We start from the raw sequence: 23,164 nt of genomic DNA on the forward strand, positions 1-23,164 counted from the left end.
AGTACTGAAATAACTCAAAATAAAAGTAAAACTTAATAAAAAGCCTATATAGACATAATAAAAAAACTAATAAAATGACAACATTACTACAACTGTAACTAAAACTAAAATAGATAACTAATACAAATCAAAGTACATTAGTTCATCAGTAATCCTAAAAAAATAACACTGAGGCAAACATACATGCTAAAATAACAACAACTTACTGACCCTATCATAGTATTACTATCCATGTGTGCCTGGGCTACCACGCCGACCGGCTTAACGCTAGTGGCCTATGGCTATGTGTGCCTGGGCTACCACGCCGACTGGCTTAACACTAGTGGTCTATGACTATGTGAGCCTTGGCTACCATGCCGACCGGCTTAACTCTAATAAGACGCAGGCTATGTGTAATGTTAATTAACGGATATACATTGCAATCCAAAAGAAAAGACCCCAGCACCCACCTGAGCAAATATCATTAATTTAAGTAATTTTATAACTGTTGTTACTTTCTCCACTTCATCAGTTCCAGTGGCAGCATAACAGCTTGTTAATTCATGTTCATGCAATGATGAGATAGACAAAGTTAGCCAGTGCATGCCATTTTACTCTCTCATGCAGATAAAGTGTCAGGGTTACAGGTTGGCTGCCCACTGCTCCAGGTGTGTGTTCACGGTGCATGTGTGTTCACTACTGTGTGTGTGCACTTGGATGGTTTAAATGCAGAGGACAATTTACCCAAAGAGTATACACCATACATGGCCTCACATCACTTCACTTTCTTCCTCTGTTTCTGAACTATACACGTCACATGAACACATTTCTCCGAACTACACTACCCATAAAGCATTTCACTCGGGACTACGACAAACATAGATAGAGATCTTAAGCAAATAACTTATACTGACAAGAAGTGAAAGCCAATAAAACATTCCATTGCAACCCCAGCGCCCAGCAGCAGCCCTATGCTTCCGCCATTTTGGGGTGAAAGCGACTCGGCACTCCTCTAGCTTCTTGCTGCCGCTATGGCACATATTAGCTGCTTTGTTTAAAAAAAAACGTACATTAAAGCTGAAATACAACCTAAATGATGACAACAATAATGTACAATCACTAGACTAGTGATCATCAAATCCTTTTAACAGTTTATTTTACAGACTTTGTGTCCCAACACCATTGCTTTCTAGAAACCATGTCAGTTTCGGTTGAAGTTATTTTAAGTTCAAGTATTAGCATTATAAACACTGAATTAATACCAACATAAATTAATTTTGTAATTAAATTAATTACAGAAAAATTTTAAATGTTGGAATATAACAGCTTGACAATAAACTTTTTTTTGCAGTATTGTCTTATATTAATGTCCGTTAAAGGAAGACTGTAAACAAAAAAACTTTATGTAAAAAAACAAACAAACAAAAAACACATACAGCCACTGTCTCAAAATGTATTAAATTATTTAATTATGACAGACGCAGCAATGCATCATGTTCTTTAAGATCATCATGTTTGTAGTGTGCTCCAGGGGATTAAAACATAAACTTGCATAAGCTCATTCCAACTTAGTGTCACATCCACATAAATCATTATTATGGTTTCTATGGCTAGGACCCGCAGTTCCTAAAAATAATTAAGAAGACTAAAACAGTTCAAGTTAGCAGGTGCATAAGATAGCACTGTGTCCCACAAAACACACACTATTTTTACACTTTTGTGAATAATTACCTGTCAGGGTCTTTGGGAAAATGATGAAAGGCAAGAGTTTTACTGATAGTTTTTTTGCAGTGGATTGCCCAACATTGCGTTCTCTTATTCCACTTTGACTTAATTTCTGTTGTTATTCTGTCTATTTCTGTGTATCTGTGCTGTTGTCCACTTGGAATTTTCACCTCAAAATGGCGGCCGTGCAATCAAAAAAGCATCAGGGTTTCGCCTCTTGGTCTTCTATACTTTTTATTTCCCTTCCCCAGCAACACTGTCATTGATATGACTGCAATAAGCGTGTGCTTCTGACGCTGCATGCAGTTGAAATATACCACACACTCTTCACAGCTGATGGAACATCAACATTAGAATTAAATGAACGTGAACATTGAGATTACCCCGGTTGAAATGCATACATAAGAATGTTTATTTGATTTAACCTCTTTCATGTCCATTACTATCGGCGTGTCCTCAGAGTGAGACTGCGTTTTGCTCCAGCTGTATAAACACAGATTTGTAAATGCTGCTGCTAATATGCTTAATATTTCGTTCCTGCATATGATGCAAACTGCTAACATGACACTTAGTGTAATCTGTTTATGGTTGCTCATTTTTTAATTAATTTAGGCAGACCACGCAATACACAGCGATATGGATTAAAAGAGCATTCACTTATCTTAGATGTTGATTTCAGTTTCTGTTCATTTTTTCTGTTTCTGAATTACGCTGCAACTAGCAACGCAGCAAGCACTAGTCATATATTTGAAAGTTGAGCAGCGAGCTCATTGGCTACCGATACAGGAGAGAACCAATCAGCGGTGACGTGTAATAATGATGTCATTATGTCAGATTGAGTTAGACCTATCGGACTGCACCATCTAGAGTTTTATGCCAGAACTTTGTATTTATTTCAATGAAAAAACATCAAATGTGTAATGTAACAGGGAATTCTGGGATGTCAATTTACGTTTTTTCACTGTAAATTATACATTCTTTTTAACTTCCAAAAACTGTATATTACAAAGGTACTAAACAGATGTCAGTACTTCAATAGTTTGATATATTAATATTATATCAGTTAATTAAATATATTTTTAAATGTAAATATAAGTGAAATCCATAAAACATAAAATGTTGCTACCTTTTATGGTAAAATTCTGGCAACCACAGCTGCCAGTTTTTTTAACCTTAAATTGTAGTTTTTTTTGTTTTTTTTACAGTGTGGTCTTTTCACAAAATGTGACAATATACAAATAACAATCCAATGAAAGAGCTTTCCAACTGTAAATAGGCCCTACACATCTGGCAGACGACTCATGTCTGCTGGAACATTAAGGGAGTGATGAGGGAACACAGAAAGAGAAAACATTTCTACAAATAAAGGTTTACAGAACAAAACAAGAAAGGTCAGTGTAAAACACGGAGTTGACGTCTCTTGTCCAAAAACCTGCTTCTTTCTTTTTCTTTCTTTCTTTTTTTTTATTAAAAAGTGGGTTTTGATTTTGAATCAGCTCAAACGGTGCATAGTTTATGAAGATGAATGATTGCTATGAAACAAAGCACACTGCAGCACACTGCGGGTTAATGGGTTACAATTTTTATTTGGTTAAATATAACAAACAAACAATAAATAAATATTGTAAGAAATTTTGTTTTTATTATTATTTTATAGGAAATGTATCTTCATTAGTTGAAACCTGAATGAACGAACAAACAAAAGAACTAATTAAAGAAAGAAAGAACGAAGAAAGGAAGGAAGAAATTATTTTGCCTGCCATTTTCACAACATCATGCACACTACTGGTCCCAATCCACATTTCAGAGAAACAGGCGACAATAGACCTCAAGCACCGCAAAGTGTTCTACGCAGCATTAGGATGTTATGGGCCAGCCTATTGGGAATTAGTTCCACTTCATGTAATATTCATTAAGGTAAAACCAAACTGTCCCTGGTCACGCATTGCTGCAGTGCAGTAGTCAATCCTCTGCTCCTGTTTTGCAATACAGAATGGAGTGAAATCTATACAGTATAGCTCTAGCCCCTCTTCTAGCCACCGCTGTAACCTTTCCTACAATTCAGACTAATGAATACAAGCCAGAGACTGCCCCGATATGTCATAATCTTCAACTTCTGGCCAAAGAGTCTGCTTGCATTGCCAAAAATATAAGACCAAGTAAGTAAGCTGGCAAGCAAGTAAATAAATAATTAAACAAAATGTATGCATGTGTGGAGATCCCATCAAATTTCCTATTGGGGAACAGTTTCCAGCTCAGTTGTAAGTGCATCTGTAATACAAATTCTGTTCCATCCAAACTGTAGTATATGTTAACTTGACATCAGAACAGACAACAGTCTTGTTGATGGTAATCAAGCAATATATGAAGACATTGTGTTTACTGCATGATTTAATGTGCTATTGAGTAAATCCGTATTACAACCAATCAATCTGTCATTATTGCAAAATTAACTCTGACAGGGTTATCAGGATAGTGATGCATAAAAAATAACCCTCAAGGGTTTATCCTGTGCTAATGATTTGCTGGTTACTTTAGTCTTGTAATACATAACTACTAAATTATATGGAATGTTTATTTGTTTAAATTGTTTTACTATATGGCATAGAAAAAAAAGCCAAAGAGTGATACAAAAGTCACATGCCACAGCTATGTAAGAGACTGGTTGCTTGACACAACAGTCATTTATAAAGTTCAGCAGTCGTGATACAAAAATATCTGACCATAGAATCTTGCAACTGATAAATCACAATTATGTATTTCAGAGCTGTGCAACGAGATTTTTTTTTATGTAATACCAAGCAAACAAATCAACAACAGAATGTGATTAAATACAGCATTGCATTTGTGTAATATGTAATATTTGATTTTAGACAGTTGGCTCTTGTTGCCTAAGGTTATGTACTGTAGCATGTCACTGTATGACATGTGTCCAGGCCCATTATTTCTAAACTTTCATACTGTGACTGCATTTCTATACTGGTATGCCATCTAGATCAGACAAAAAATAACACACAAAGTCTAGATTCCCACAGCCTCACTCTCAGAGCCTGCTACTTAAATATTGTCTCTAAAAAGTGTTGTGTAAAGCACAGTTCTTTCCCATGGAACTTTGTACAGTAACTCTCCTTCGGAAGCAAGCCAGGAGACCTAAGTGATTAATGAGCCATTGTTGTTAGAAAGTGTATCATAGTCAGAGCCGTAGAGCTTATCAAGTCTTTAGGCCCAGGCCCCTGGTGGAGATCTCTGACCCCAATGCCCTGAATCTTGATGCCTTCACCTGGGTGCAAAGATAAGGCCTGCCCTTGTTTGTTGGTATACAAGACCTGGACAGTGAGAGTTCATTCCTCCCTCCTGATAAATCATACTATTTTTTTCTGTGGTGCACATAAGGCACAGTGTTGTGAGCTACCCTGACGTGTCAGAGAAACAGAGCTTCTGAGGAATTGCAGTGTTCTGATCTTTATGCATGCTATGTTTCAGAGAAGACATATTCCAGGACAAGAGGGAGGCAGATGGAAGCCGGCAGGTCCTAAAATAAAGTGGTTTGAGTTTCACTGGACCGCAACTGTTAAATCTGGGCTGCTTTCCCACTCATTGCACAAGACGTCCTGGCTAACTGCAGAGAGAAAGTGGGGGGTGGGACAGGAAAATACAGAATGATAGAGAGAGAAAGATATATTTTCCAGGAGCTTCCCTGAACTATTGTAACTACAACAAAGCCTGTCAAGATTATTATCACGCTCAAGATATGACTAAAACAGCACCATACATTTGTCCATTTCTCTGTCTCTTGATGCCGGACTCCTTTTTCATTTGTGAATGAAGGTCAGAGGACAGATTTTTGGAACTTGGCCCTGAAAAAGGTTACAGTACCAGACCGCTAGAGATTACAGTAATATGAAGATACAGTAATATGGCCATATTAAGCAATCTTATAAAATGGCATTTGTGTGGGTTTGTGTGTTAGTCTGCATAAGGATTTTGTTATAAAAAATAAAAGCTTATGTGGGCATAAACACATTGCACATTTTGTGGGTGACAACCACATGTAAGGGGCATTGTCCATGTCCTGCAAAATTTATCTCTAACTCTCGCCTAAACCAGCTAATCACAGTTGAGGATGAAGTATACAAATTAAGTACTTGATAAAAGTACAGATACCAATACTGCCCTACAAAGGCAAAAGACATTAACTCACTAGATTGTGAACGTTTTTTATTTGTCCAGCCAAATTAATTATAGGTAGGACACTGGAAATTTGGCAATTCGATTTTTCAGTAATGAAAATTATCTACATTAAAAAATTATGAGCTCAAACTTGATTTTTACCCCTATTTTGACGTTACTGTACTCTGCCTTTGCATTGTCTGCAAAAAGCGAGAAGTCACACCAAGGCAAAATGCAGTAACTTCCACATTATCCATATTTGGTTGCTGATCACCATTTACAAAATCGTTATAGTAACATCTTTATAAAATGTAGTGATCATGGGCTGTCTCATAGGCTATTGCATATAGTAATGTGACTGTGTTAATTGCTTTTTGACTGTAACAAGCAGACTAAAAGTTAAACGTGAGTGGATACCGTTTTGCAACCAATTTATTTGGTAAATGTAAAAGAATGCTAGAAATAGCACAATTGCTTTTATATTGATATGCCAGCAAGCAGGAATGCTCAAAATGCTTGTGGATTAAACATCCCCGATGACGTTCATTGCCATGGATTGATTTAATCGGGTTACAAGAAAAGGTAAGATATGGATTTAATTGCGAACTGTTAGTACCGATTTTATGATTGCTACGGCATTTGAGTCCACACGTGTCCAACAAGGACAGCCTGGTGAATAATCTGCATTATAAAGGTTATTCACGATTAGGTTATGTATTGCTGCCAAGGTATCTAGTCTTGTTATATGGAGCTGTTTTGTAGATCGGGATATCTAATTTGTTTGTCTAATAAAGTGCTGAAGTGACATATCAGTTGTATGAACGTAAACACTGTAATGAAAATGCGGCAGACTTTAATGGTCAGTAAAACAAAGGCAGAACACCGTATATCTCCAAGCCAGCACCGTAACTTTATATTGACGCACGGCTAAATAAAGGCAGAATGCCATAACTCATTTTGAGCATACCAAACAAAGTCAAAGAGCCATAACTGGTGTTATACAGTGTTCTGCCTTGCTTTCTCTTTGGGCTTTTTGAAGTTACGGTTAAGACAACCAATAATTTTCTCAGAAAAACAACGAAATTGACTCAAGATACTTATGCACATGATAAAGGATGTCTTGGAATGTCCTAAAAATATCAATAACTAATTTTCGACCACAATTCGACCGAAGTTATGGTCTTTTGCCTTTGCACAGCAGAATAATAAAATATTACTCCAGTAAAATTACTCCTTTTCAATTTTACTTGAGTGCTGTTCACATATTATTGTAGTCCAGTTTGTGCTGATTAAAGTGTAGTCAGACTTTGGCCATTAATATGTTTTTAAGACAATGGAAACAAATAAAAACAAAACACAAATGTCAGGGCATGCCAAAACTTCTCCAGGGCCCCAAAACCACCTCAGGCCCCAGAGGGTTAAACTTAGTCTGTGGTCTAAAATGCCCCCAGAGGGCATCACTTTCCACTATGATACTGTCATAAATTCAGCCTCTGTGGCTCCCTCCGATCACCACCAGGGGGAACCTTCACCGGAGTACTGAGCGATCCTTTCGGACTCCAATTCCCACAATGCCCCATGCCTGAGACTAATCACCTGCACAGGTGTTTCCTATTGCCCGGTCTATTTAAACTGTGCCTTCCCTGCTCTCATTGCGAAGTCTTGTTTTGCCTTGCAGACATTTCTGAGCGGTTTCCCTGTGTTGATTAGCTGTTGATTACCTGGACTGTTTACCCGTTTACGATTGCTTGCTGCCTACCTATTCTGACCCTGCCTGCCTTGTTGATTCATGCTATTGTTTGTCTGCCGCCTGCCTTGACCCTGATCACGAACACTGTTTACGATTCTGCCCAGCCTTCGTTGTGTCTAACACCAGTTACCCATCTATGCCTGTATGACCTGCCTTGTGAACTAAAAAAGCTGCACATGGATCCTAACACCACTGCCTCTTTGTTCTGAACATCACTTTCTTTGTTTTTCAATCTATTTAGGTGGCTGAATAAAAAACTATTTTTTCAGCTTGTCTTTTTTATTTGAATCTAAAACTTTTAAACTGCTTTTACTATCATTTTGCTCCAAATGTATAAAGTAAATTGCTTTGTCAGTGGTGGCATTTTACCCCTGTTGGAAATGCCCACTTGACAAATTTTTTTTTTTTTCAAAATCTAATAAACTGAAAACTTTAGACATTTTCATGCTTGGTTTATAATTTATGTCATTGGCACTGCAAACAAGGATAATTACTATATTCTAGACACATTTAACTTTTGATTTACAGAGAGAGAAAAAAAACTTACACAGCCCTTGGGGGGGCTTAATCCACCCATTAATTATTATAAATTGTCAAATAGCCAGCACAAGTCAGTAAAACAGATTAGTGGATCCAGACACATAATATGTAATGTGTGTTGACAATATACAGTGGGTACGGAAAGTATTCAGACCCCCTTAAATTATTCACTCTTTGTTATATTGCAGCCATTTGCTAAAATCATTTAAGTTAATTTTTTTTCCTCATTAATGTACACACAGCACCCCATATTGACAGAAAAACACAGAATTGTTGACATTTTTGCAGATTTATTAAAAAAGAAAAACTGAAATAACACATGGTCCTAAGTATTCAGACCCTTTGCTCAGTATTTAGTAGAAGCACCCTTTTGATCGAATACAGCCATGAGTCTTTTTGGGAAAGATGCAACAAGTTTTTCACACCTGGACTTGGGGATCCTCTGCCATTCCTCCTTGCAGAGCCTCTCCAGTTCTGTCAGGTTGGATAGTAAACGTTGGTGGACAGCCATTTTTAGGTCTATCCAGAGATGCTCAATTGGGTTTAAGTCAGGGCTCTGGCTGGGCCATTCAAGAACAGTCACAGAGTTGTTGTGAAGCCACTCCTTCGTTATTTTAGCTGTGTGCTTAGGGTCATTGTCTTGTTGGAAGATAAACCTTCGGCCCAGTCTGAGGTCCTGAGCACTCTGGAGAAAAGCGCCAGGGCAGGCGGCGTCCCTGGGACGGGCGACCCGGGGGTCTTGGATCCGGCTCTTCAGGAGATGGTGACCACACCACTCCTTCCCCCGTTCACATCCCAGGCGAGCTCAACCGTGCAGCCGATGAGCTCTCACTTCAGCCCGCCCTCAGTTCAGCTGATTTGGAGACGCTTTGGGGACGCTCAGGTAGACCTGTTTGCCTCCCCAGAAGATCGGATACGTGCGCTTTTTTGCTCCTCAATCAGTTCCCCATGGCGAAACCTGGTGGAGTTCCTCCCGCACCCTCGGCGGTCAGGCGTGGTGGAGCGCCAGACGCCAGGCTCAGCACTCGTGTGCATGCCCAAGGTCAGCCCTTGTGCTGGGCTAGGTGCCCGTGTGTAGTGATTCTCCCTTCGCGTGATCCCACATGTTTATTCTTCCACGGTACGGCTCCCCTCACGGTAAGCCCGTGTCTTTCTCTGGCAGTCGTTCAGTTCACTGCCATCTCTGCTGCGTAGTGATCTCACCCCAGGCGGGTTGAGTATCGCAGGGACTTCCATATGTAGTACTGCCCTGAGGGCCAGTCCATATGTGTAATTTCCACATGATACCTCCTATGTGCGGGATGTGGCTTCCATAGCGTCCCAACTGGGTACGCTTTCCCAGTGTTATCCAATGTACCACTGTATGGAACAGCAGTGGCGGACAACTCAGTGGCGTTTTCCATACGGATCCCAATTTGTCAGTCACTGACGTAACGTAGAACGTGACTGACTGAATGGGAACGTCTAGGTTACTTGTGTAACCCTCGTTCCCTGAAGGAGGGAACGGAGACGTTACGTTCCGTCGCCACAGTTGCTGTACCACCGCTGTACGGCTGGGGCACGTAGTCTCGACTCCTCAGCGAAAAACTGATGTGCGTTTGCACGCGCTCTCCTTTTATACCCGCGCTGCGGGGCGGGGTGCGCGTGGCGAAACACGCACGCCAACTGTCATTGGCTTGTTTAGTTAACACTCGAAGGTGATTGGGCTTAAAAAAATTTAAGGGGGTCTGAATACTTTCCGTACCCACTGTATATATAAAAAACAGATGCCATGCCACATAGGGCTAAATTAATAACATTTTAATTAAACTGCTACTACAGCAGTGGGGAAGATGAAAATGCACGCGTTTGTGTTCATTTAATGTTTCACTTTTTGACCTTAAACCTACACAGACATTGACGTGGAATGTGTCCGCATTCATTTCAGTGGGCTTAAACAGGTCACCCTTTACATCAGATTCACAAACAACGGACTACACTGAGCATTGTGACGCACTTTCGTTTTGAAATAATTATAATGAGAGTCTGCAAAATTATTTCAAAATCCGGATATTTTCAGAGACAAGAGAAGAGATATTCTGATTATTACTGTGTGCAGAATTTTTCAAACTCAACGGAACGTGAAGTTTTAATCCAATGTAAACCGATCTGATAAAGCAGTGGCTAGTAAAGTGGCTAGTGTGTGATTGTTTCACCACAGGGTGTCGGTGCTATAAACTATAATCGCGATGCTGCAGTGTGTGTGAGATCTGATGAATAAGATCAGAATCAGCCTTTATTTATCTGTATTTAAATATGTTAGTCACCATTCTGTGTCATATTATTTAATAATTTCACTGTATGTGATACCAAAATATAAATATTCAAAGTAGTCGCACTGTCAACGAGTTACTGTTAAAATGTATTAAATGTTTAACATTGTTAGATGTCTTTAAGGCAGTTACCGCACATTCATTCAGCCATTTTAAACAGTGGAATAAGAGCATCAACGCACACAAGCAACAAGCTCTTACGAAAATTAGCCATAATTTTTGTTATGAGCCGAGTTCGATTCTTCCTCTCATTTTCCTCTCTCCCCTCGTTAGTGCTACTTAGACTCAGCTGTCCATTATTACGATCGCGCTCACGCTGATTGTTTGGAGACTACCCAAGACCGTAATCAACGTAATCAGCGTTGTTTACGTTCGGGGGGGGGGGGGGGAAAGCGCACAGGAATGTAATCTGCATAATCAGCGTTGTTTACGCTTAGGGGAAAGCGAGCGAGTGCATTGTGATACTCTCTAAAATGGAGGAAGACGTAACTCAGGGGAGAAGAATTGTAGAAAAAAAAATTATTTTTGTTTTCTTTGCACTCAAAAAGTATTTTCGTAGCTTCGCAAAACTGAAGTTTAGCCACTGATGTCACATGGACTCTTTTACCGATGTCCTTACTACGTTTCTGGACCTGGGGACATTACAGTTGCGTTGCTGTTTATGCAGGTTCTGAGAGCTCTCACATTTCATAAAAATATCTTAATTTGTGTTCCGAAGATGAACGAAGATCTTACTGGTTTGGAACGACATGGGTGAGTAATTAATGACAGAATTTTAATTTTGGGGTGAACTAACCCTTTAAGTACATTAATGAAGTAAAAAAAAACTTTGTTACTGCCCACCACTGGCTATTCAAGGTCATAAAGATTACTACAAACTTCCAGGCATGTGTTGTTGTGCCAAGTTGATCAAGGATTCTGGACACTTCTGCTCTAAGTGCTCTTTGTGTGTACAAAGTTAAGGAATTGGTCCCGGTACCCTGAAAATGGTTGGTATTATTGTATGTTTTAGTGTTTCACAACTGTAACTAGAATGTATGAATGGAAACACCTTTATTTTAATTGTTCCATGCTATATTGACTACAATTTTAATCTTTATGTGTACACAAGATTCATGTACTGACCAAAATTTATTGGCAATACAGCGTTAACAGTAGTAGGTTGTTAACAGCTCCAAATTCATAAATATATGTAATTGTATAGCTTTATATTGTTAACATATATACATTGTAAAATTTGTTCTCCTTAGGATATATAGAGGGAAGGGGGAGGGCCTGTTGTAAAAAACAGCATATGCTGGTTAGGTATGTTTTGACGCTGGGATGCTGGTTTAAGCTGGTCCTTTGCTGGTTTAAGCTAGTCCTTTGCTGGTTTATGCTGGTCCTTTGCTGGTCCTTTTGTTGGTTTATGCTGGTCATGCGCTGGTTTATGCTGGTCCTTTTGTTGGTTTATGCTGGTCGTGCGCTGGTTTATGCTGGTCCTTTTGCTGGTTTATGCTGGTCATGTGCTGGCAAAGGACCAGCATAAACCAGCAAAAGGACCAGCATAAACCAGCAAAGGACCAGCTTAAACCAGCAAAGGACTAGCATAAACCAGCAAAGGACCAGCTTAAACCAGCATCCCAGCGTCAAAGCTGGTTTATACTGGTCATGTGCTGGCAAAGAACCAGCTTAAACCAGCAAAGGACCAGCTTAAACCAGCAAAGGAACAGCATAAACCAGCAAAGGACCAGCTTAAACCAGCATCCCAGCATCAAAACATACCTAACCAGCATATGCTGTTTTTTTCAACAGGGGGGGAAGGATTTTAGGAGACAGCATTTATTATTGGGTAAATCACCTGAAATCACCTGAAGTTCAGTCAGATAATCTTATAGAAGTCACATAGTACACTGCATGGTGCACACTGAATGGCTTCTGTTGTTCTGCAGCTAATCTGCTTGCCCGTTTAGTATTTAAATAAATCTTATACCTCCCCTAGCATCAACTGTCTAGATTGGCTACAGGGATATGATCTATTTATAGGCTATGTATTTGTGCAATAGCAGCATCTGTTTTGGCAGCAGCAATAACAGCTGCATTTGGTACATTCTATGCATATTTACTGAAAATGTGGTTCCTGCTAAATGATAGTTCAAACTTCAAGTTAAATTGATTCGATAACAGTGTTCACACTAACAGAGCAATCACATCAGAGTTCATTTTATTTTAACCAAACCTATCTAGTGTGAACACACCCTAAAAGACAAAGACCAGTTTTTCTTATGCTGCAGATAGATAGATAGATGGTAACACTTTACAATAAGGTTCCATTAGTTAATGTTAGTTAATGTATTAACTAACATGAACAAACAATGAAAAATACATTTATTACAGTATTTATTAATCTTTGTTAATGTTAGTTAATGAAAATACAGTTGTTCATAGTTAGTTCATGTTAATTCACAGCACATTAACTAATGTTAACAAGCACAACCTTTGATTTTAATAATGCAGTAGTAACTGTTGAAATTAACATTAACTAAGATTAATAAATGCTGTAGAAGTATTGTTCATGCTTAGTTCATGTTAACTAAAGTAGTTAACTAATGTTAACTAATGAACCTTATTGTAAAGTGTTACCAGATAGATAGCTAGATAGATATATAGATAGAAAGATGGGGATGTTTGCATCAATGTTTGTTTATTTATTTATTTTTTATTTTGAGTTTGTGCACATCTGTGTAAATGAATGTGGTAATTAGAGTGTGATACTGGAATCACAGGCGTTGGCTTGTTTCAGATGAAAGAACTCCAGCATATTGTACATGTTTACCAGCATACAGAAGAAACATTCTTGCTTTGCTCAATGCATTTAGAATAATATTTCATCCCCAGGGATTCTGCTCTCTGCAGTTCAGCCCATTTGCAAGAATAAAACAAATAAAAATTCTGTCTTTAAGAGAAGAGAAAACCCATTGTGTTCTGCTTTATATCTGTGAAGATGAATGCTAATTAATACATATAACCAGCTACACACACTCATATACATACACAAATAAATCTGTTATAATAAAACCACAACATGGACAGTCTCAAGGATAGGAAGTCTCATGTTTATATTATTCCTGCTTAGTTTGTTCAAATTAAGCTTTTTATTTTCATTCAAAGAGACAGCTCACATAAAAAAATAATATAGTTTTATCATTTACTCAACCTCATGTCATTCTTGACTTCATGATTTGATGTAGCATAATGTCCAAGCTGCTCTTTCCTATACAATGACACAAGGAGGAAAGTGCATTCCGTCTCCCTGACTCACCTGATAACCTAAAGGTAGCAGGGCGATCGGAGGGAAAGCATATAGACGGGTGTTGGGCCAATCATGGGCCAGAGCATCCCGCTGTCTTGAGAAATAGGTTGGGCAGTGATAGTTGTCTTTGGAGGCGAAGAGGTCGACTTCTGCTTTGCCGAAAACTGACCAAATCATCTGAACCATCTGGGGATTTAGTCTCCATTACCCCGGAGCTACATTGTCCCTGGACAACATATCTACTCCCTGGTTAAGAGTGCCCGGCACATGAACCGCCTGTAAAGAGAGGAGTTTGTTTTGTGCCCAAAACAAGAGATGTCGAGTCATCCTCTACAGGGGACGTGATCTGAGGCTGCCTTGGTGATTGATATGAGCTACCACTATTGTGTTGTCCTTCCTGACCAGGACGTGGTGCCCCTTTAAGGCTGGCAGAAAGGTTTTGAGGGCCAGACAAACTGCCATCACCTCAAGGCAGTTGATATGTAGGTGTAGCCCTCATACAGAGAGCCCCAACCCGAGTTGGAAGCATCTGTCATGACTACCTTCCTTCTGGAGGTCAGACCCAACTCAACGCCTGATAGAAACAGGTGGGAGGATGTCCAGGGGGCCACAGCTCTGACACAGTGATGGGTAACCCTGATAAAATGTTGGCCCAGATGCCAAGCGTGGGACGGAACGTGAGCTTTCACCCAAATCTGAAGGGGTTCAGATCCAGTGTGTAGCATGCCCAGGGGAATCACCAAGGATGCCGCCGCCATAAGGCCGAGCATCCTCTGGAACAATTTGAGGGGACACACGATCCCTAACTTGAAGGACACCGCCACACACTGAATAGTCGGGGAGCGTTCTGGTGAAATCCAAGCTCGCATGTGTACTAAGTCTATGATTATTCCCAGAAAGGAACAGAAATGCTGTCTTGGAGCCAGAAAACTCTTGGTTGAATTGATTCTCAACCCAAGACACTCCAAATGGTTCAGCAACAATGACCTGTGAGCGATGAGTTTCCATTCTGATCTGGCTAGCACTAGCCAGTCGTTGAGGAGGTTCAAAACACAAATTCCCATCTGTCTCAGAGGAAACAGGGTTTCGCTGTGTGGAAACAGGGAACTGACACTTGTGGAAATAGGGAGAGGAAAATTGCTCTTTTGAGAATTTGGGTCCACTATCACAGTGGTATTTTGTCGGACCACACACTGAGTGTGCAAGATTTGCCCTGCTGGAGAACCTCCACCACTCAGACGGATTCAAAGAGGTGACGAATGATCGCGAGCTTTCTTGGAGGGAGTTTCGGCCTAGGCAAGAACTTGCCCTCTCCTCTTCCTCTCTACACTCAGATCAGTAAAGCTTCTGAGGCTCCTGGTCCAGCACTACGCGAGGGCAGGGACCTTGGCGCTTCAGGAAGGGATACCAGCGCTTTGGTGGATTGCTGAGTGGATGCGGTCTTGGGGCGACTTGCAATAGCCACTGAGCTGGGGTGCTTAGGCAGGAAATGACGCAGCACTTGCGACGTTTGAGCATCTGTGAAACGCTCCGTGAACCCGTCCATGGCAGGCCCGAACAGTCCCTTGGGCAACGTCCTTGATCTCCCTCAGATTGAGCCATACGTGGCCCCCAACACCACCAAACTGGCCATGGCCTTGCCGATTGCTTGAGCAGTCGCCTTGGTAGTGCACAGGGCCAGGTCTAGCGGATGCTTTGAGATCTCGCGTAAATGGAGGGCAGAGGTGTACAGCCACCGCCTCTTCCAGAGGGGGTAGCTTGGCGTACCCGTTCTCTTCAGTGCCATCCATCGTGGTGAGAGCAGCTGCAGTGAATGGGTTAACACGTGCCGAGTAGGGAACTCGCCATGACATGGTGAGCTCGTCATGCACTGGAGCATATGGGGGCCTCCCACCCAAGTTTAAGACATAAAATAATACATAAAATTAGGGATGCACGATATTTTTGAACCAATATTGGAATCGGCCTATAATTGCTTTAAATGTAAATATCGGCATCGGCCTGATATGAACAATTATGCCGATATGTCTTGCTGATAAGAGGAATATAATAACTCACATGTCATGCTCAGGATGTGCTAGCGATTAGATCACGTCAACAGTGCGATTAGATCACGGCAGCATTGTGGCTCATTCTTGAAGCAAAGATTTTGGATTCACTGTTTTGATTGCTGAATTCAAACTGAGAATGCACGTACAGAATGAAACGTTTGGTGTATGATATAGTAAACAGTAATAGCACATGCAGCGGCAGCGGCCCCCGGGTCCTAATGGCCGCTCAGTAAGGAGTTTTAATTCCATAGGGGGCTTCCCTACTTCTAATAAAATGAAAGCAAAATAAACTAATAATATTTAGACTGTGTTTCTGATTAAATAAAGGAGTAATTGATGCCATCAAATCATAAGTATGTTTTGATTTAAAGGTCAGCATAAACAAAATAAATAAATAAATAAAATAAAAAAATCAATAATTAATAATTTTATATATACTGATTTATTCATTAATGTGTAATATGTTGTATTTTTTAAAATAATTATGAGCTCTAAAAGATTTTCAGAATTTTTACAACTCTTTTGATTTAGACCAAATGTTAAATCATAAAATAAAATGTTAAGGTTAACACTGCATCTTTCTGGGGAAAAAATGCAGTGATTAATATATAGTTTATTTATAGTTATTTTCAAATCTCCAATGTACTGCCATTATAAATTAACTTTATTATTGTTTATTTAATTCTAACAAATAAGTTATTGTTAAAAACAACTACAAAGTATTTTTAAATTATTAAAAATAATTATATATCGGTATCAACATTGGCTATCGGCCAAAATGAGTTGAAAATTATCGGCATATCGGATATCGGCAAAAATCCAATATCGTGCATACATAAATGCTGGAATACATGTCCCTTTGTCTGCCAAGGGGGGCCTCAACTGAAAATAAAATATACAGTATAATACATTTAATCTATTCTAAAAACATGACCTGACAAAAGTATGAAATTCATCAACAATTGAGCCAAATTCATATTCTCCTTTTCATCACTGTGTAAAAACCTTTGAATCTGATATCTTTCAGGCTTTGAGTTTCATGCCCTTCATCTTGGAACGAACAGTGCCTACAGCCAGTCTCTTTCAGCCTTTTCCTCCTTTTTGGTTTTATAAATTATTTGATCCATTACTCATGTTAATCTTATGTTTTGAGATATTGGAAATTTATTTTTACTTTCATTCTAAATCAAGGTCTTCATGGTGATTTTTTTTAGGTTAGAGACAGTGTTAATCCAGGGAAAAGAATTTGATTAGAATTGTTTCAATTAGGTCAATTAGTGTAAAAATGAAATGAATGAAAGGATGAAAAAATGTAAGCGTAAATATAATAGATCTTACTTGAGGGATGCACAATATTTTGATATATGTCAAAGTCAAACAGCATACAAAGCACATTTAAGTTATCTTTCATGAGGGTAATTTTTCTAGGAGTAATTAGCAAAGCGTTGTAATGCTACAAGCAGCTCCTAAACCCAGTAGTCCTCCTGAGGACTTCTAAATCCCTAAAAGAAACTCAAAAATGATCCGAAGCATGTCTGGTGTTGTCAGTCTATGTTGCTACTGAGTAATTATATACACATTATGATATTACGTAAGACTTATTAGGAGAAATGGAATAGTAGTGGTGGCGAGATGAAGCCTAATAAAGCTTTGAAGCTTTCCAGTCAGATGTGTTGAAAAGTGGTTCATTTCTCGAGGCTTCGACTGCATGCTAGGGACACCTGCTGGTTGATGCAAATAAGGTGCAGAAAAAATGTGTGACAGCACTAGAATGTGTGCTACATGGTTCAAAAAGGTAATTAACATATGCGCACACACAAACACATTTTTAAATAAATAAATAAAACTTTCTTTGAAGTGATATACTCATTGTTGTTTCATAATGTTTCATAATTTTCAAGTGCTTTTGTTGAAAAGAGGGAAATGATAAAGTTATTAAAACTGGATAGAGCCATTTAGACTGGATAAATGTGGGTGAAAGTGATTTATCTGGACTGGAAAGAGGGCAGTTAAAGTAGAAGTTTAAAAACACTATTTCTTAAACTATATTCAGACTGTGTCGAATCCACCAAAATTGAACCACTTCTCGAAGCACTGCAGCCAAACAAGGTCTTGAACATCACCAGTGACCAGTGTTGGACAAGTTACTCTGAAAATGTAATTCAATTATTGATTACTGATTACTCCTTTTAAAAGTAATCACTGTTCTGATTACTTTTAAAAAGTAATTAGTTATATTACTAGCTACGTTACTTTTTTTCTCTATGAAATTCATGAAATCCCAGCATACACACTCCTGATAATTATTTGTTAAAGCAAAAATTAAAGCATCAACATTCACAGAACACTGTTACGTGTAAGGTACGCTTGCACCTGGTCATCGTTTATATTTGATATTAGTTCATTTGTGCAATAGATGAATAACAATTTATTTGTTTCAGATATTTTATGTTTACATATTTCTATTTTGCGGGAGTCGCATGAATCATTTTATTCTCCCACATTCCGCGCAGTCACACACTCTGCACTCACCTATGAAGTCTTATCCCGCTCCGCACTCTGTTGCGTCGGGTCTCGCGGGAGCAGGTCTCTAATCCACTGGCACTTGACTCGACAGTGCATGAGCTACATCCTTTTTACAATCTAGATTAGAATCACTGCATTCTGTCAGCAATGTAACGCGGCAGTTACATATAGAGACCTCGGCTTGTAACTATACTCTAGTTACTATTTTGAAATTATAACGCGTCGAATTACTCCGTTACTAAAAAAGTAATCAAATTACAGTAACGCGTTACTAAGCAATGCATTACTGCCCAACACTGCCAGTGACAGTGTTGTGGTCCATCTGGACCAAAAAAATGCCAGGACAATTCCCATTATTAACAGTAAAGCCATTGCAAATTCAAATTCAAAACACCACATGAGAGTTAAAAAAAACTTAGTTCGTAATACATATACTGTGTGGCCTCTCAATTTTATATATATATATATATATATATATATATATATACAGTGTATATATAAAAAAAAAGAAAAAGCTTGATCTGGCGCTTGAGTCAAAAAGTTTGAAGTTTACATTATATTATACATTATACATTATAAGTTGCTTTGATGAAACTCATGCACATTTAATTAGCCTGTAATTTCAAATTTTCAGATTTTAAATCCAGCCTTCAGTGGGTTTCCAATGACCGTTGTTAGTAAACAGCTGACAACTTAAATACTTTTTTTTCCATCTAGCAAGTAAGAATGTTTCTTATTTATTAGATGAACAAAAGTATTTAAGTTGTCTGTTTGTTTGTTTTTAATGGATGCAGTGTAGAAACGTTGCAGACATAAAAAACGCAGCAGGAACAAAGGAAAGAGGAGAAATACGATGCATGCAAGGTTGCCAACTCTCATGCATTAAGCGTTGCATCATGCTTTCAGGCTCTATCTCTGACGGGACTTGTCCGACTAGAATGGGACCACAGGTCTACCACAGATATTCTAGATTTGACTGATCAAAATGGTAAGATTCTGCATCAAACTATTTTTTTCCCCTGCACTTTGCAAAGTGGCTATTAGCTAATTATCAGCTAATTATCATCAATTTGAAGAATGCAAAGAGTGTTTGTACCGTGGAAATGTTCTATTTGGTGGGTGAAATTTGCCAGTAACCTCCGTCAGTAATGTCAGAAGTGAAAAACATGTTTATAAGATAAAGGACACATTTAAAAATGGCAGAGGCCACAATGCAAACCACACTGAGAAAAGGTTAGGACCCAATTTGTCTTTAACTTTAAAGGGACTAATATGCATAGAGTTTATTTTGAGCTGCTTACCACGTCAGATGACTAGAATGCTGTACTGTTTAATGCAATCAAGAGATGCTGTCCCCAGTGCATAACTTACTATACAGTTATGTGCATTTCTCCAGTTCACAGGATACTCTTTATAACTGAACCAGACTATTACGGCAAAATGTGCATGCATGTGTGTCAAACAGACAGCAGATAACAAAGAAATACTAATAAAAATAAATAAATAAATAAAAAACAAATAAATAAATATTTAGTTATTACTGAGATGGCACATTCAGATTGGAGTAAAATCATGGAGAAGCTCTGGTAATAATTACTTTACCCCACCTCTCCATGTAAAACTATTCCTGTTCAAATAGGGCTTTAGAGAATATTCTCCCTTTGACCTGTTAATACTCACTACTCATACCTTAAGCTTTTCGTATTATTTATAATTAGAAATGTTCTGCTGAAAGTTTTTCTGCTGTACAAGTAACTAGCTAACTAACCAGCATAAAAATAAAGCTTCCAAAAAGGTCCCCCCCTCTCATTTTAATCATCTAAAGAACCTTTTGTACAATTGAAAGCTTCCATGAATATAAAAGGTTTTTCATGGAACCATGGATGTCAATAAAGAACCTTTATTTTAAGAGTGCTGGTAAACCTAATACAGTGCATTTAGTACAACGAATGTGTGAGGTGCCCTCAGAGAACGCATACATGCCTTTTGAGAGAAGATGCTTGTTTACTAATACTACTAAAGTGACAGATTCCATTTAATGTAACTTACATTTATTTATATAGCACTTTTCTCAATGCATACGGTTTCAAAGCAGCATTGTACAGGAAAATGTTCCTGCATTATAAATATAAGTAACCACGTCTGTATTAAATGAAATGCCAGAGAATCAGAGTTTCAATCAGTCTAAGTGACATCAGAGCAGCTGGCATGTGAAGCAGAGCATGCTACATGGATTTTTAAACTGGATTATCGACTAACTTAATAAATATAATAAAGATTGTTGCTGTGTTGAGGAAGCAGATATTTTTGGTGCAGCAAATGGATGTTTAATTCCATTTTAAGTACCACCTCTGTGCAGCTGCTTGGACAAATGAATCAAGCACAGCTTCACACACAGTTCACACCTTGATGTTTTAAGAGGCAAAGGGCTTAACTGACATCACACGGTTTGATGGAGGAATACAACCACAAACATGAATTTTACGGGACATTGAAAAAAAAAAAATCCAACTTTGCGTTTCCCCATCTTGTTACTTCAGCAGAAATATTTTTCCCACACTTTGCCGATTGAAAACTTGGCTAAACGGAGCATGAGCAGGCAAAACTTGAATAACACAAAATGATCATTTACAATTTGGACACTGAAAATAATAAGAAGACATTTACTAATAAACCTGAGCACAAGGCTAGATTGGTGTCTTCAAGTAATAGGTATATCATTTCTTAATAGTAATTTTAGCATATGGAATCTGGTAGCTGAGACTGAATTGATGTCTAAAACTTTTTTTGTATAATTTTATATTAAATGATCTAAACAACTACTACACAAGCTCACTGTTTAGTTGTAGTTTAGAGAAGCAGTCTTTAGATGCATCATTGCAGATAAAAATAGATAATATAAAATATATATATATATATATATATATATAAAAATACACATTTTGCCATTGATTGATATATGCTTCTACACTTTTGAAAAGCACCAGCTGACACTGGTATAAAGCCCTCTCCTTCACAATCAATCTAGGCTGGTTTACAGCAGGAAGTAGAATGTCAGAAAAAAGGAATGTTAATGTTTACTAGACCCTGTACCTCCATGCTCGCCTCGCCTTGCAGACTCTGGGATGATTAAATGGATGTAATGTATATTCCTCCCCATTTTGCCTCAGTGTGTTTTCAGCCTTGCGTTCCTATTCATCGCAGATGCTAGTATGATCCATCATGGGTTCAAGTGATGGATTGCTGTGCCCTTCATGAGCCGCCTTGGACACGCTCTTATTGTATCCTCTTACCACCACCAACGGACGGCCCAGGCAGAGCACCGGATACACAGGGAGTAAATTAGAGCTTGATGGATATCAAAAGTTGCTGCACTATAAGGCAGTGATATCACATGCCACAGGCAGCAGCAGCATAGGGGAGCAAATGTTGGACAGAGAAAATAATTATGCACAATAATGAGACAATTTTTTTGTGAAGAAAATATATGTATAAAATAAATAAATGTTAACATTTTGATATTAACAAATATGCATTTTAACACAAATATACTTTAACCCAAATATGACATTTAAAGTTCAATACTATGTGAAATACTGGTGTCCAGTGTTGGGTACCTTAAATCTGAAATGCAATCTGGTAATGGTAACAAAAAACATGACTAATAAGTAAGATCATATTTTAGATTATATCCTATTGTAAGACTACCTAAAAATGTCAAGTAACTTATAGATTAGTTTTGATGTAACTATTACTAGGTGTAGCAATGCAAGAATGTCAAGAATTGTAATTGAAATGGAAATAAAACAATAATTTATGCAGAAGTTGTATGTATGAAGAGTTTGGTTCCAAAATGCTATAAATCCATTTTGATTAACGTGAGTAAAGATGTGTTTTCTTAACCAAGAAAGTGGCAAGATGAAAACCACTATTTTCTGTTCAAACTTTCACATAGCATCTTTAGGTTATAATAACATAAAAAATTCAAATCCCCAAAAATTCAAATAATTTTTCCCCAAAATGCAATAAATCAATTGAATCAATATAAAAGTTATTTTTCATATTGAAACTGTTGAAAATACACAACAAAGTAAGTTGATCCACATATGACAGCCTCTGAACTTGGTCAATACTAATCTTATTCATGGACATTTTGAGGGGCAGGGGCTCAAGTGGAAAAAAGGGCACTTTTCTAAACAAAACATTAAATATATTAGGGGTGTGCAATATTGTATATATCTCAATATTTTCCGAGGTTTTATCGATAACAATAATTAGATGACATTTTGCTGAGTGTGATATTGTGCTGATATCTTAAGGACTACCGTGGAAACCTAAAACTCCTAAATGTTTTGATATTCTGCATATTCTGTGTGGTGATTAGTTCACAGCAGTGATAGAAATTAATCTTTTCTAATAAGTTTAAATAGATTTTTACCTTTTATGAGCATTTTTACCTTTAAGACTTTTTTTTCTGTTAAATTCTTAAATGGAATCAGTCAATTAGAATAATAAGTCATTTGGGCTGTTACCAGTCCAAAATCAGTATTGACAAAATTAATCTTTGCAATGCAGAGGAAACACCGAAGTTGCATTAGAAGGGACATTGATGCATTTACACACTGTTTAATGCAGGACATGAATGTATTTATCCCGCAGTTACAAATGCATTAATACTGTTTTTATATTTTAAACATAAAACGTTAAATACTGATATTTGAAATTATTTTAAAAAATGAAAAGATACTTTAGGTGGCAGCAAGTCACTGTTAATAAGTGAGTCATTGCGACTGAACCGAATCATTTAAACGGGTGATTC

This window comes from Sinocyclocheilus grahami, unplaced genomic scaffold (genome assembly GCF_001515645.1).
Source record: "Sinocyclocheilus grahami isolate Dianchi unplaced genomic scaffold, SAMN03320097.WGS_v1.1 scaffold995.1, whole genome shotgun sequence".
In the NCBI taxonomy this organism is placed as follows: domain Eukaryota; kingdom Metazoa; phylum Chordata; class Actinopteri; order Cypriniformes; family Cyprinidae; genus Sinocyclocheilus; species Sinocyclocheilus grahami.